At 41.0% G+C, this 15,787-nt stretch overlaps 1 protein-coding gene across 1 annotated transcript in view; it reads right to left on the bottom strand.

Annotated features, from left to right (window-relative positions):
- The window catches only part of EYA2 (EYA transcriptional coactivator and phosphatase 2), a 310,430-nt gene extending 295,114 nt beyond the window's left edge, over positions 1-15,316 (bottom strand). Inside the window, exon 1 of the mRNA XM_085619407.1 lies at positions 14,773-15,316. The gene's annotated coding sequence lies outside the window, so the exon portion shown is untranslated. The remainder of the gene's footprint in view (positions 1-14,772) is intronic.
- Positions 15,317-15,787: the final 471 nt, after the last annotated feature.

Raw genomic sequence — 15,787 nt, 5'->3', positions numbered from 1 at the left:
ACTCATCCTGGGAAAACTCACAGTGATTTTTCTGCCTATATTAAATATGGCTTTGCTCCTCTTAGTTTACTTGTCCAGCTTGGGCCTAAATATCTTTTCAAAGCCAGTGATCTAACTTGTTGTTGCCATAAGAGGAAAGTGATGTTTCAGCTTTAAGTTGCTCTGTAATTACTCAGTGACATGATGCCTCTGTAGTGTACTTTTGGATGTTGTTACATTTCTCTTTACAAAATAAGCATATCTACCTTTTCAATCAACCACACACTAAAAAACACATACAATCTACAGGAGGTGGCTTTGAGGATTTGGTTAATGTGTGATGCTGTTGTAACCCAGCTCAGACAATGATGTTTAGTAATATTGCACATATTCAGAATGGATAATACACATTTCTATTCATAGTTTAGAAGGAATTCACTCCACTTAATCTCAATGTGCACTTCTTTATCCACCAATACCCTTTTAAATGACTAATAGTTTATGGATAGCAAACAGCACCCCACTAACATAATGGTTTCTTACTAGAACAGTTAACTCAATATAGTCTTATTACCCAATAGGTGACCACAGAGCATCAATTTGAGACTGAGCCATGTCAGATTTTCAGAATAACAAAAGAAGATAAATACACATACTATACATATAAATTTAAATATTTTAGTTAATCAATGGTAGTACTGATAATCTGGCATAGATCTGACTCTCCTGAACATACACTGGAAACCCACAAACCACACCAAGGGCCTGATGTTTGGATCTCAGGTTGCATCACTGATGTTTTTTTGCTCACTATGTGCGATGCGACTTGAGATTTTTTTTTTGCATTGCAACGAGTGCACTATTCTGCAGCAGGATAAAAAAGGCATTTGTTGGGTTCAGAGAATCCCTAAAAAACATGAAGCTGGGATTCCCTTTCCAAATCCCTCTGCAAATGCAAGCATGAGGGCCTGTAAGAGACAAAAAACCCTCTCTGCATTCACATTGTCCGAAGGCATAGCATCACCGTACCTTTAAGGGTCTGTTGCTGCCTTATCAAAAAATAATGTGACAAACTAAAATTGAGTGCGATCCTCCACCCATTTGAGATTAGTGGAAGCTGTCCACCATAGATATCTTCCACTTTAAGACTCTCTACCACTTGGTTTGACAGAGCGGTATCAAGCCAATGACATGCAACTACGAATACAGTCACAAAGCGTGGATGCGTATCCGAATGACTCCCTAACAGATCACGTCTCTTTCACGCCTCTTTCCTGCATCCTTATCCTTGTGAATTATAAGAAGTTGCGATGTGCAAGTCCTAAAGCCATTTCTGACCCACATGGCACCCTTAGTCACTGTGATGTGCCCTTTTGCTGTCACAATGTTCACAATTATACAACTGCAAACAAATCTTTGAATTGTGAGGGTCCTTCTGGACCTTGAAGCCTCTTTCAAAACCATTTTCTGACCTAAAGAATAGAGTTACTAAATGACTCCACGCCAAAGAGACACCGTGTTTCAAGTCCAAGGCCCATTTTGGTGGTTGTACCGTCAGTTTGTAACAATTAAACCAATCTAGAAAAGACACCTGAAAACACTCATTTGTACATGGAAAGTTCAAGATAGGAAAGGTTGCATGGAGTTATCTAGTAAACATGATAATGAAGGAATCATTTTCTCAACTATCAATTTATTTATTTCAGCCCTTTTATAAACCAAATTACAGTATATTATCATAAAAAAACTAAGTAAAACTCTTGGAAATATCTTCTAAAAATGTGTGTAGATGCACAATAATACAGAGAAGGGGAGTCGTTTGTTTAGGGCAAGCAAAGAACCGTTTCACTTGGTGTTTTTAATTTTTGGGGGAAATATACACGGTGGCGTTAACGGTGGCATTAACCCTAAATCTTTTTACAGTTTACACAAGTTACTTCAGCTCAAATAGTCAATTTTGCTTTAATTCAGTTTTCACATAAAATGTAATGGCAGAATTCCTACCAAAACCAAAGATCTCTGTTGATAAAGAAGACCACACAGGCAATGTCCCTTCCAGAACAAAAACATCTGTGCTCAATTTAAGTCGCAAACACAGTGTTTTATAGCCTATAAATTATATTATATATCTTATGAAAACAATTCATAGAATGCAGAATTAAGGTAAGAAGCTGAATCTTTGTGTTCCACTATTTAGGAAAGGATTCGAGGGGGGTGTTCGAAAAGTAATTTCTTACCAACTCTGCCCCACCCCCCAAAACAATATATATTCTGCGTTATCTCCGGCGAGCACACCCCCACCCCGATGGAAAACTGGCCAAAAATATTCTGCCATTTGCCAAATTAGAGGAACTTTGAAGATCGGAGAAAGAACGGTAGAAAAAGTGCAGTTGCAGTGTATTATATTTCAAATCAGCGCAGTAAAAAGTTATTGCTACAATAACATATATGTTCCTGTAGGTCTCTTCAACAGTGCGGCCAAAGCACCCTAGCAAACTAGAGAATCAATTTTACCCAAAAGTAAAAAATTAGTCTAGGGAGGGAAATTGCATCAATGCTTCTATTAGCTGCAAAATATTTTGCTAGAACTACAAACGAATAACCAAAATAATATTTCGAGTGATCTGAAGGCTAAAAACGAGTTTCATCGTGCATATTCTCCAATAAAAACGGAGTGTATGAATGAGACAAATTGTGCACTATAAGGTCTTTGGATAGAAACAACAAACATATAGATGGACAGACAGACAGCAAGAGAGAGAGAAAAGGTGGAGGCGTGGAATCTGAAACATTGCTCCACTTAGATGTGTACTATGCAAAAACACATTGATCTATTGATTAACGTTTCAACAGGGTAGGCAGACAGAGATAGATAGATAGATAGATAGATAGATAGATAGATAGACAGACAGACAGACAGACAGACAGACAGACAGACAGACAGACAGACAGACATAGATAGATAGATAGATAGATAGATAGATAGATAGATAGATAGATAGATAGATAGATAGATAGATAGATAGATAGATAGATAGATAGATGAGGAGTGAAATCTGATACAGAGAGGGTCATAAAATGATAGTGAAATAAAAAGGAAAGGAAGTGAGAAGAGGAAATGTGCTACTGAATGAAATAGAAAAATAAAAGAGAGAGGGATGTGGAGTAAGAAAGTGAAAGAAAATGAAAGACACTAATGATTCAGAAGAAGCGAGTGGAAGAGAGAAGATGCAATATCGAATGAAAGAGAGAAATAATGAGGGAGTGAAAGGAGATGAGAGTGAGAGGGTGACAGACAAAAAATGGGTTGCAAAAAGAAAGAGTAGAGCAGAGAAAGCAAGGCTGACATACAAAAAGAGGCGTGTAGAGAGGGAATAGGATGAAGAAAGGGGGTGTAATATAAAATGAAATAGACAGAGTAAAACCTGAAATAGGAGAAAAAGAGACAGAGGGGAAAAAAGACAGCTACAGAGGAAAACGTTGTGCGAGCGTGTGTGAGAGACAGTGAGAGAGTGAGAGAGAATTGGGGAAGACAGCGAGAGGGGGAAGATGGGGAAGAGGGAGAGCTGGGGAAGAGAGAAAGAGAAGGGGAAACAGGGAGGGAGAGAGAGAGAGAGAGTTGGATGGCGATACACGATTACTGAGAGGACATCAGTCGAGAGCCAGACTATGCAGTGGTTTGCGCGACTCAACTGTCTTTCCCGCTCTTTAAAGTAAGAATGTACGCAGACGCACACTTTCATTGTTTTAATACTCGAAAGGTGACTTTGAGACATAAAATGTGTCCACGCCCCCTGGCACCCCGCCCCCTTTTTTAAGGAATGTTCTTAGAAGTATTTCCGCGCAGTTTTGAAGATGAAACCTCCTTACAAAGAATGCCCGAGTTGAGCACTCGTGTGGGTAGTAGGCACTGGGTAGGGGGCACGGGCCCCTCCTGTTTGTTGAAACCCGGATTCAAAATGTAAGACGTGAACCAAAAAATAAATGTTATCGCTTCCCTCAGCCTCTGCCCTCTGCGCCCCCAGCTCTGTGCTGCTCCCCTGCCGCGATGCTCTGTTGACATTCCCTGACTGACAGGGGCCGCCGGCCATGTGAGGTGGAGGGGGAGCGAGGCTCCCGAGCTGCTTTTAATTTTATTTCAGCAAAATATGGAGGGAGGGGGCTTTCCTCCCACCTAAAGCACGTGTGTTTAACTGTGAGGAATGGCGCACACATTTCATAACAGTGAAATATTGTGTGGTTTCCCTTGAGACCTCAAGAGTGGGTTTTCAGCCTGGGGAACAACCAGCTATCAGTCGTGATGATCCAACCTTTCCGTCTACCACACATCTCAACTCACCCTCACCTGGAGGCGGTCACCCTCTAAGGACTCATCTTCACCCTCCAAACAAGCGAAATGCCTCCCAACATCTACATGCCCATGAGGACCACCCCAACGCTGCTCCAATTTAGGAAAGAATTGAAGACACCCGAGTACTCAAAAACACACTGCATTAACCACTGGTGACCAACCACGCCTCCTCGCCTATCACCCACTGACTTTATGCATAGATTCGGCCGTTTACAGCTCTCCGCTGCCTTTTGCTATGTTTACTCTATGGATATATATATATATATATTTATATATCCACGAACTCCTCGTAAGCTTTTTCAATCCTTCCAACAAAAAGGAGCGTAGACCAAATCAAATAAGCGATAAAGTGCGTTTATTTTCCCCTCAGTACAGCGATGTAGCAGCCATTACGCGTTTCAGCCCCGGAGGGCCTTATATATATATATATATATATAAGTGCCTACAAACATATATAGACTTCAATGGGGCCACCACCCTCTAAGCCTTTCTCGCCCCCTCCTAGAAATTGTCATTACCATCAAGTTCAGGAGACTCAGCCTTCCGATCTACTCCTCACCGGCCTTGGAGATTTGAAAGGTTGAGAGGTGCAGTTTTAGTCAAACGCCTTCCATCAGGAAAATTGATGTTGGAAGCATTTGAAAGTAAAATGGGCATCGCTATAGTTTTGAAACATAGCATATGCCTTGTGCGGATGAGTGTAAGGTTTCCCAATTTTAGACAGATTGACATTGAACAACAAAATGGTCTTCGTTTTTCACTGCAAATTAACAATACTTAGCAAAATAAACTATAACTACCTACTGACGACCACCAGTAGGTTATATATAGGTTTCAGTAGTTATACAGAGTGAACTAATCCAACAATGCTACAGAGTGCTTTAAATTAAAGTACTACGACTGTGCGCATAATGTCTATACCTACATATTCTATGTACAGTTACTCCCATGGATGTAGAAAGATTACAACCCAGTGGCAAACTTGTGTGAAGTTTGTGGTTTTTCTACAACATCACTGAGCACTGAACTGTAACATTTATTGCAAAAACATTTTTTGATTTTTCTGTAAAAGATTTTTGCAGCAAATTTGTGATTATTTCTTTTAACTTTCTTCCTTAGCAAAATGTAATTTAATTTAATTTTACAATAACTATTTCACAAAGTGGGTGGAAATTATGTTGCTCAACTTTGTACATACTTAATGTGTATCTATTTATTTATATAGCTATAGCACACTTGTACCATATAGCTTTAAAGTTATGCTCAGACGCTCCCATGTAGTTGCAAATAGTCCTTTATTTTCAAACGACTTCTATATACACATATCTATACACCTAAGCCTCTCTCTCTCTCTCTCTCTCTCTCTATATATATATATATATATATATATACATATATATATATATATATATATATATATATATATATATATATATATCAGCAGCAGATTCTGACACCTGACAACTGTTTATATTTCACTAGAAATGGAATTCCGATCTGACAGCTAAAACCATTTGTAAGGGGGTTTGTTAACAGCACGAGGACTGACCTGCTCAGGTAACAAAGGGAACCGATTGCCCGGTGAGCAACCATTAAGGGGACCAATAGACTGGAGCTACCTCACATATGAGGCTGCAATTGGCTAGCAAGTCACCTGGTCATTACAGAGCATAGTGCTTATAGAATGGATTGTGTATCACAGCACACTCATGCCACTGGCTGTTTGAATGCACTTTAAAATAATGTAACTAAGTAGAAATTAAGTACACAACTGGAGAACTCTGAAAATACAGATAGTTGCAAGAAACAGAGTACATTGTTCATCAAAGTGTGATAAGCAGACACAGTCTTAGATACTGCATTCAGGAGTATCCAAACATAATCCCAATGTACCAAAATACATATATAGTGAGGGCAAAAAAGAATATTGGGCCCATTTGATTGGACAATATCACCAGTATTAGCTATGCAACTAATAGTTGAGTGTCACATGTATGCATCCACAGCCTGCGTGATATGGCATATCAATGCACTGGGCTGATAAGACCTTACACAAAAAGTATTTTACATTTCTTATCTCCTATTCCTGGACTTTGAGGTGACCCTATGGTGGCATATAATGCTAAACAAATAACCAATTTAACATACATTCCATAGCACAACATAGTAAAACATACCACAACACTTTAAATATGTATTTGTACGCGGCCTCTGCCGCATCAAGTTCATTTTGTCTTGTTCTTTTAATGTTTCCTCATTCATTTTATTGCATTTGATTATCAAACACAAAATACCAAATAAACGGGGCCTGATCAACTTTTGTTTTAACTTTAAGACAGCTCAAAGGGTAAAACACACAGCTGAGACTGACATGTTGCTATTAAATAACAGGTTTCCCGACATTATTAATGCAGCCTAAGCCATTCATCCTTCTGAGGTACCTAACCTTGAGTGGCAGTGTTTTCCACATGAATATGCAGTTTTACAGTATGGGTCTATCTTGTGAACTGTGGAACATCACCACTGTACGGATTAGAGGCGGATATTACTAGAAGCAAAAATGCAGTCAGTCATAGCAAAATGACTGCTACTGGCTAAACTGCTGTGACGTTTCTTTAGTTCCAAACAAAGAATCATGAGAGAAGATTTGTAAGCAAAAAAAGTTGAAAAGAAATATAACAGTGGAAGCAAACAAGGCAAACAAGGCATCCGATTTTTGAAATCCTGGTCAGAGACAGTAAAGTATTCATTGTGTAAGAGAAAAGACAGAGTCAGAAAACAAATCGAATTTTAAACCTACAGACAGCAGCATGGATAAGAAAAACGAGGTGGCTCTACCTGTTCTGGTGGGGCATCCATATATTACACGTTATGTTGCGCTCAGGGGCCCTTCTTTATTAAAGTTTGCACAGGTGTTCGTGTGATTCAACACAATTTAGTGCTGCAACGTGGGCCTTAATAAACTGTTATCAAATTAACGCTATGTTTTGAATTGTGTTGCGCTTAGTTGTGTCCTATGAAAGGTTGTGCAAAACGTTAGCAAATTAGGGCCAGGGTGTTTTTAAGGTGTTAACAGGTTACCAGGAATGTTATGCCTACTTTGTTTTTGTAAAGCCACAAGCCTACGGCAAATAAAGTACATGATTTAAGTAATTGTATGTTTGCTGACAACTCAGGTAATTCAGTAATTCAAAAGATGTCAAACATGGCAGTCCAAAAAACACTCCCCAAAGCAGGTTTTTTTCGGTTTTTATGCCAGTTCTCTAGCCGTAATTGCAGAGCATGAAATGCGAGGGCTCTGGTTACTTCACAGTCTTCACACTGTTTAGCAAGTTCACAATACTTTAATTTTCTGTACCAGCACCTCTCAGAATGAGGCGGGTGCTGTCAGAGTGAATACTTCTCTAATTGCACAAACTCTGCACCAATGAAAAAAGCTGTTCATGTACATTTGCACCTTTATACTGCTTCTGCAATAGAGGCTCACCCAAACAGTATTTTGTACCAATGTAAAATGCAGATCTCACACATTCCACACTATTTGTGCTATATTTTTACAGCAAATAATAACAAAACAACTCTCCACTTTCCAAACGTCAACGATGTGACTAATTTAGTTAGGCATTATTAGTAAGTAGCAAAAATAGTGCAAGATCACTTTGCACGATTACTTTAGGTATGGACTAATATTTCTTTGCAACAGTTTGTTTGCTACCCATGCCAAATTATGTATAAGTTAAAAGGTGTGTTAAGTATGTTAAGCAAAGGTCTCACAAACCATTTCTATGTTGCTAAAAAAAAACAAAGTTTCTGTTATATGGACTGGGGCAACTTGTGTTTGCTCCTTTCTGCATTAGACAAGGTGCTAAATCGTTGGACGCCGATTGGCCTTAGTTTTTGCACCAGTACAAAGTGTGTGTACTAAGTCCCAGAGCTCCTTATATTTCATTTTGTTAAACAGTAAGAGTTTGCAAATTAGATAACTATGTTTTCCTTCAGAAGTATATTGTGATTTTGGCTCAAAGATGGCAAATGATAACTTATGCATAACGCACACAGGCACTTTACATGCAGAAACTTGCACTTTTACAGTTTTAAGCACACCTGCTGGCATGTAATGTAGGTGTGAAAGGCTGGTATTGGCTGGTGGTGTGTCACATTTGACATGGTGCAACTTGGAAATAATGTACTGCAGTGGCACATCTGTAGGGGCTAAGGAGCCACGCCCCCCACCTTTTTTGTGTAATGAAGAGTGTGTGTCAGCCTGGCAGACACTCTTCTTTTTCGGGTCAGGCAGCCAGGAGCTGTATATACACAAAATGTGCACACTCCCGGCTGCCTGAGTTGAACTTTGCCAGGCTGGGGATTTCACAGCCCTGTGGGCGTGACCTCCTCAGCCTGGCAAAAGTGCCTCAAGGCCCTCCCCCTCGTGATGAGGGGTAGTGTCACCCATTGCCTTGGACCTGGGCACTTCAGGTTTAAGCCCTGAAGTGCCCTGGGCTGAGTGTAAATCAGTGACACCTCGCCACAGAGTGGGTTGGTACAGCAGTCTCACTGACCTCATGCCACTCTGTGACGAGGTGGGGACTGTTGCCTTACCTCGTTGGCTGCCCTAAGACCAATGGGGACAGCAGCAGTCCCAACCCTTCTAGGACCTCCGAGGCTTTCCTCTAGGAGATCTGCATGTAAGGAAAGTTTTGTGGGTTTTTTATGTTTGGTACATGGTACATGTATGTGTATTTGTTAGTGAGGGTTGCGAATGGGTGTGTGCTGTGTGAGTGCATGGGTGTGAGCAATGTGTATGTGTGCCTGTGCCCCCCTCCCACCCATCTCTCTGGTAGAATTACTGGCCAACAGTGGTTATGTAGACATGTTTTTAGCAGTAGTTATGAGAGGTAACTAGATGAATTCAAGTAGCAGATGAACATGATGGCTGCTTCCTTTCAGCCAACATCTGTATAGATGCCAAGGTGACCACTCGCTCCTGTTGTATGAGGAACGTTTACATGTCTTTAGCTTTCAGCCAGCAGTAAGCTTATCATGCGTAAACCAAATATACGAGACCCAGATTGCGAACTGTTATTGATTGGAAAGCAGAGTTCTATAGTGTAAAATCAGACCACTTCCGGACATCACCAGTGGTTAGCCTCAAAGGCCAGTAGGACTTGAGGAACAATATTGTTGCAGCTGAAAATGGTTGATTATCCTCACACACTACAGGCCTTTCAATGTCACAGCCAGCATGGAAACTTTCTAAATCCTTATAAACTAGTAATAATCTGCTCAAAACCTAGGTCTAGATGAATGTGCTACACGAGATATTGGATAATAATGAAGTTGGAGGCAGTAACATCCGGGCTAATGGTGGAAGCATACAGCACCCTCCATTCCTTTCAACCTTCCAATTCCAAGTGCTCAATTTCCAATCAGTCCTGCTGCTTTTGTGACTTTGGCATTGTTTGTGGTGTTGACCAGTCATGAAATGGCTTTGATTGGATCCATTTGCGGCATGTAGTCATCCTGACATCTATACATGGAAACTGACCACATATAGCCAGGGGGGAAACATGGTGAATTCTACTCATTAAATAATAATAAAAAAATAAAAGCAACACACCCTATAAATACAATTAGCAATTTTGGAAACCAATTCCAAAATACAACTGGATTCAATTGTAATTTCCACCAATGAGGGGGGCATACTAAAGGGTTAACTGAGTGAGGGAAAAGATGACTGACACTTTGTTTTCTCTGCTCTTAAAGTGAGCAAGAGGTCTTACCCTGATTGCGAACCTCTTCAGACTCTTTACACTAATAGACTTACCCGAAGAGCGCAGTGGTGTCTCTCCATGCTACGAAGTAATCCAAGAAATCATTCCTCAAAAGAATAAGTTATTCGGCTGTACAGATGAACAAAGTATTTTTTTTTTAAATGACCTTTTCCATCAGCTGAGCACAACCTACTTTTCTTTGTCAGATTTTGCAGTTTCATATCAAAGTTGCATATAAAAGTTCCTTCCTAACAGCCAATCAGACAGTTCCTCCTAAAGTGTTTTATTTTTTATATTCCTCCAACTGTGCATTAGGTACCTAAGGCTTCCTATAGGAGGTTGTTAGGTTGGTAGTAATCCCTTCAGTAGGTGTCAGCACCTCCCTCCACTTCTTGGTGGCACGCCATTCTCACTACAATGCCAGTGCAATTATGCCACACCTAATTAGGGTTTATCTTCACCTGATTAAAACATGGTGCTGGTTAAACACCTTCTGACGAGTTAAGATCTGCAAACAAAGCTGCAAGGCATTGTCTGTGCTGAAGGATCCGCAGCCCCTCAATTGATTTTTAATTGGGGCCTGCAGGCCGTAATGCAGCGCACAAAGAGATGCCAGCTCTATTTAGGGCAGGGGTCCCCTTTTGTCAACAGTGCACTGTTTGCTAAGCTCCCAGGAAAACTCGTCTTCGGGTTAAGCGCGGATACGTTTGTTTTACCAAATCCGCGATTTTAAGTTTGACAACACAGAAGCTTAGAAGTCTTTTTTTCTCAGCATCAAACTGCTTTCAACTCATTTGCTGTTCTTTAGCCGACCTTTATGTTGTCACAGAAACCTGCCATGACAACATGACAGAGTCCATAAATGATTGCAAAATTACATTTTATACTTAAACTAGAGGACATTATTGTGACTATAAGCAATGGATAGCAACATTTGGCGTGCTAAGTCTTTCAATGGTTTGTGATGAAAATTTGAAGCAGAGTAGTTTTAATTCTCTAACATTTTTGTCATAATTAGATTAAGAGTCTGTCCCCGTTTCTATATACTTTGCAATAAAACAGGCTGCTCACAGTAATCATACTATGTGTCAACAAGGGTGTAAAGCAATAATATATCAAAGCTACTTCCTGATTCACACACCCGGCAAATAATTGCCGTCAGCTTGAAAATTATGTATATTGTTTCATTGCGATCTAATTGCTTTAAAATTACGCGAAGCGGCGTTTGGCAGGCCTGGCCTCTTGCTTCAACAGTAGAACATTTAAATGTATGTAGCATGCTATACTGAAAATAAATCAGAACGTAGAATTTCTAACATCAGTGTTTTAAAACAAAAATGTAAATTGGAATTAACAAGCGTTTAATTTTGTTTTTATTTCACTGCCAGTTATACTCAAGGCAAGGTTTTCCGCATTTGATGTAAGGTCTGTGGAGCTGCCACATGAGTTCCACTTAAAGGAGTAAATAGAGATATCATTGGTCATCATTTTTACTGCTATAGCTAGAGTACGATAGATTTACGGTGCAACGTAAAAGGGCTGCAGCTAGCTCGTAGTATTTCAGAACTAACCAAATTAGGTTTACGCACACGCGTACACGGGCCTACGCGCGCGCGTAATACGTACGCACGCTCCGTGTACGTACTCACCACGCGTAACCGGAAGATGGCTTAACGACAAGTGAAGGGAAGTTATAGTATGGAAAGAGTAAGACGCGTTATGCACGACTAGTACCGAAGACGAACTGCTTTACATGTTGTGAGGTTTGTAGGTAAAGTAGATAAGATGGTGTTAGAAAGTAGCAAACACATAAGTGTTTGAAGAATCTAATTGTGCCAGAATTTGGCTGTGATTTAAAAGGCGTGTATACACTGCATTTAAAGTCTATATTTACTAATCCCCGCTTTAAATGTGCAGTCCCAAAAAATTATGAAAAAGCTAAACATGGTGTATTATTGTTAATTAGCACGTGTGTTTCGCCCAAACTACCATTAGTATGGCATAACGGGGCTTTCTAGTCCAGACGACGTAACTCGGATGATTACAGGTGGCTCAACACAAATATTGTTTATAATAAAGGAGAAAACTCTTCATCCAGTTTTCTGATTATTTTGTGCATCATCAACCACTGTGCTCGAACTAATGAGGCCGGTGTAGATGTGGCTTTAAAAAAATAGAATTTAGACGATTTGGTGTAAATTAGTGGAAGTGCAAAACCTAACTATTTACATAACGGATTGAATTTAAGCTTCGGGATGCGGAAATGTGTTCCAATCCCGGCTTTGGCACTTAAGCAACAAGCGTGTGAGTCTAGGCAAATTCGTTTCTCTCCCTCCACTTTAAACTATGAATACGTATATTGCAAAAGAGTTGACCAGTCCTACTGATTTGCCTCTCTGCAGTCGGGCCTCAACGGGCCAGTTTTACCCAAATTATGCCCAGAACGTCCTTTTGAGATCTTAGGCAACAATAAAAATGGCCTCTTCGAAAATCTTCTTTGGGACAGCAGTCCATTGTATCAAAGTTATGCAAGAAACCTGAAACATCTGCATGAGCTTCTAGAGACATAAACCGTCAGTAGTGTGCTTTAAATCAGATATAGTTTGCAGCACTCATGGTAGAGTTGCAGTCTACGACTATGGGTGGCAGTTGCACCTCAGTAGGTATTCTTGGACCCCTCGGGGGCTCCTATCTAATTAACAGCCCATTCGCTGGTCTAAACATATAAACACCACTGGCTGAGCTCCTGTAATCTCAATAAACTTTTTGTTTTTTAAATCTAGTTATCACACAATTGCGGCGGCCATCTGCTCTTTACAAGCACATTGACATTTTCAGATGACTTCTATATTGCGATGGTAACATTATCATGTCTAATTTCTTTTTATAGACACTAGAACACATTTTAATAGCTCTGTCCTGTCTACCTCGTAACAAAGGATAGGACTCCTTTATCTAACCCCACGTAATTATCGATATGTAAATAGAACTATATAAAGCTGTAAATAGACTGTTGACTGGCTAACTAAAATCAGCATTGTAGGGAAGTTCATCTGTGCCCGTGGCACAGACTGGCTCAAACATCCAATCCGGGCTCACTGTCTAGTCAGTGCAATCAACTTTGCACCTGCCTCCTCGCAAAGCGCCCCGAGGCGGCTGGCAGCAGTCTGTGGCGCTTTACCAAAACCCTAAAATATATAAAACAATCTAAAAAGGTATTCTGATTATTGATTGAATGCGAATTAATGGAGTTATAAATGTTATATACATAAAGAGGCGCACAATCGGTGCCTTGTGTACATGTGCAGAGGCAGCGAGTGTACGTCACATTAACAATAACAAGCAGCAATTGAGTACAAACGAATCGACCCCTTTTTCGCTCAACACACATTTCGAGGTGTTTGGGTTTATCGGTTTTCAGTAGAAACCCCAGCTGAGCCAATCACTGATATACCAGGAGCCGGATTAAATGCACTGCACTCATTGGCTATTTGAAATAACAAACACTTGCAAAACAACACGTGTATATACTAGCCGAAAGCAATAAAAAACAGTGAGTGAGGCCGAACAGAGCCGCGCACAATCTGTCCACCCTTCTCCCCCCGCACTACTTGCCGTTTATCTGTAAATTGCCATCTTTTATAAAATAATGTATCTCCAAAGTGAACAACATGTCTAATTGTCTTTTATTGGGCCAGTCTGTAAAATTTTACCTTTGGTTAATGCTGAAATAATGTAGCCATTGTGTGACAGTCAGCTTTTTTACAGACTTTTACCAAAACGCGCACTCCCTTTGAACTGAATTGTTGTATACAAATTACGTGTTCTGCTTAACTAGTTTCCTTCTGCATCTTGTGTGTATTTTGGGTGGCGTTCTGTCATGATGTCATAAATGGTTCATTCCTCTTGTAAGTAGTGTAATGATGATTGCGATGCGTGTTTTTTTTTTTTATTATTACAGACGCGTTGTGCACACATTCAGTTTTGAAAAATGGAATTCCACTCACAACTTTTTGCGAAACTGTTACGGGTGGAGGGCGACACCTGAGGCGCACCACAACCAAAGAGTTCATGGCGTGCACCTGCATTTAACAATAACACCTAAAGCATTCATTGCCACCTACGTGCTAGTGAACTACCCCAGTAGTGTCTCCCAGTTCAAACCTGAACATTAAATATTCTTCCAAGCTTGCAAAACAGCTCATTAATAGTGGCAAAAACCAACACTTAAACACGTTTCCTTCCTGTCATGAATCCCTTCTACGTCATCATATCACTCATTCACGTGCTCTATCAACTTTTTGTGCACGGACCGCCAACCACTGAGAGTGGTTTACTAAAAATGATGCCATTCTCTGCTTGTCTCCGAAAGGGGGTTGGTGGGTAGCCAAGCAGGAACACAGGGTCACCACAGACCAACATTCAAAACAGATGGTGCCTCCGCGTGCCATTTAGGGGAGAAACGGATTTGTAAACACGCCGGGCTATTGCACAAGTAGGGAACGCAAAAGTACAGAGATAAAAAAAAACATACGTGCCCCCAAACTCACCCCATCAACTAGCGCGTTCTTTAAAACTCTTGTACGCACTTTCAGTTGAAAATACAAACAGGCAGCACCCGCTTACGTGAATTGTAAAATGTTGCCACATGCGCCATAAATCTGTACTCACCACTGCCCTGAGGAAAGCGCTCCACGTTGTCTGTGCTAGTCGAGCGCGGCGCGTCTGCCCTCGCAGCTGCCCAGGTCACCAGGAAAACTCGCACTAAACAAAAAAAGTCTCGACCCGCAGTCAAGGCACCTCTTCCTCCACACAGAGCGCCGGAGAGGGTTACATATCGCCTTTAGCTTGAGTGAAAAAGCTGCACTTATGTTCTTTTGTGGGCTGTGTTTTTCACACCACAAATGTAGATAGTAAATGGAAGGGGGTTAACGGAGGGGGAAGGGAGTGGTTTTCTTCATCCGTCTGTTCCCCAGGTGTCTGTAGGTGTCTGCTGTCTGTGCTCCAAGCAGGGGAAGAGCTGGGACTACTGCTGCTGAGAGGGAAGGAAGGCAGTGAAGAGGCGGTGAAGATTGACTCCGCAGCAGGACTCACTGAACCTGACCCAACGCTAGCCGGTTAACCCTTGCTGCGCCGGAGGAGCCCAGGATACGAATACACGACCTGGGAAGGCTTTCGGATGGCAGTGGGGATGCGACATTCCACCGATCGCGCCGTGCACTTCCACCCTCCCGTTCTGACGTCACTATCTTGCAGACGGATTGGCCCAGAATAGAAAGTGATTAATTAAACGAAATTTGCGACTAACAGGTGGCAGTGGAAGCAAAATAATCTCTGGGAGATCAAGGGGGGCCAGGGTTTAGTATCAAGGCACACTTTAAGCAGATCTGGCCCCCTTGAGGCCGGAAACAGAACCAGGTGGTGGGATTAAAGCATCTCCCAGCCCTAATTCCTGTTTCACAAAAAATGCCTAGCCAGGGCCACTGGAATTATGCGGCAGGAGAGGACCAAATTGTGAGGCAGTGTCTTAAATTGTGCAGCAAGAAAAAAAGCTAATTTTGTAGTGCATTTTGAAGTAGTATTACTTCACTATTGTTTCATTTTTATACATATTAACAATGGTTTGGTAAACACTCACCACCTTTAGGTCAGCTTTACACCTAAATACAGCCATCAGCAACTAAAA

This window comes from Triturus cristatus, chromosome 7 (assembly GCF_964204655.1).
Source record: "Triturus cristatus chromosome 7, aTriCri1.1, whole genome shotgun sequence".
Lineage (NCBI taxonomy): Eukaryota > Metazoa > Chordata > Amphibia > Caudata > Salamandridae > Triturus > Triturus cristatus.
This window is presented reverse-complemented; position numbering and strand designations above follow the sequence as displayed.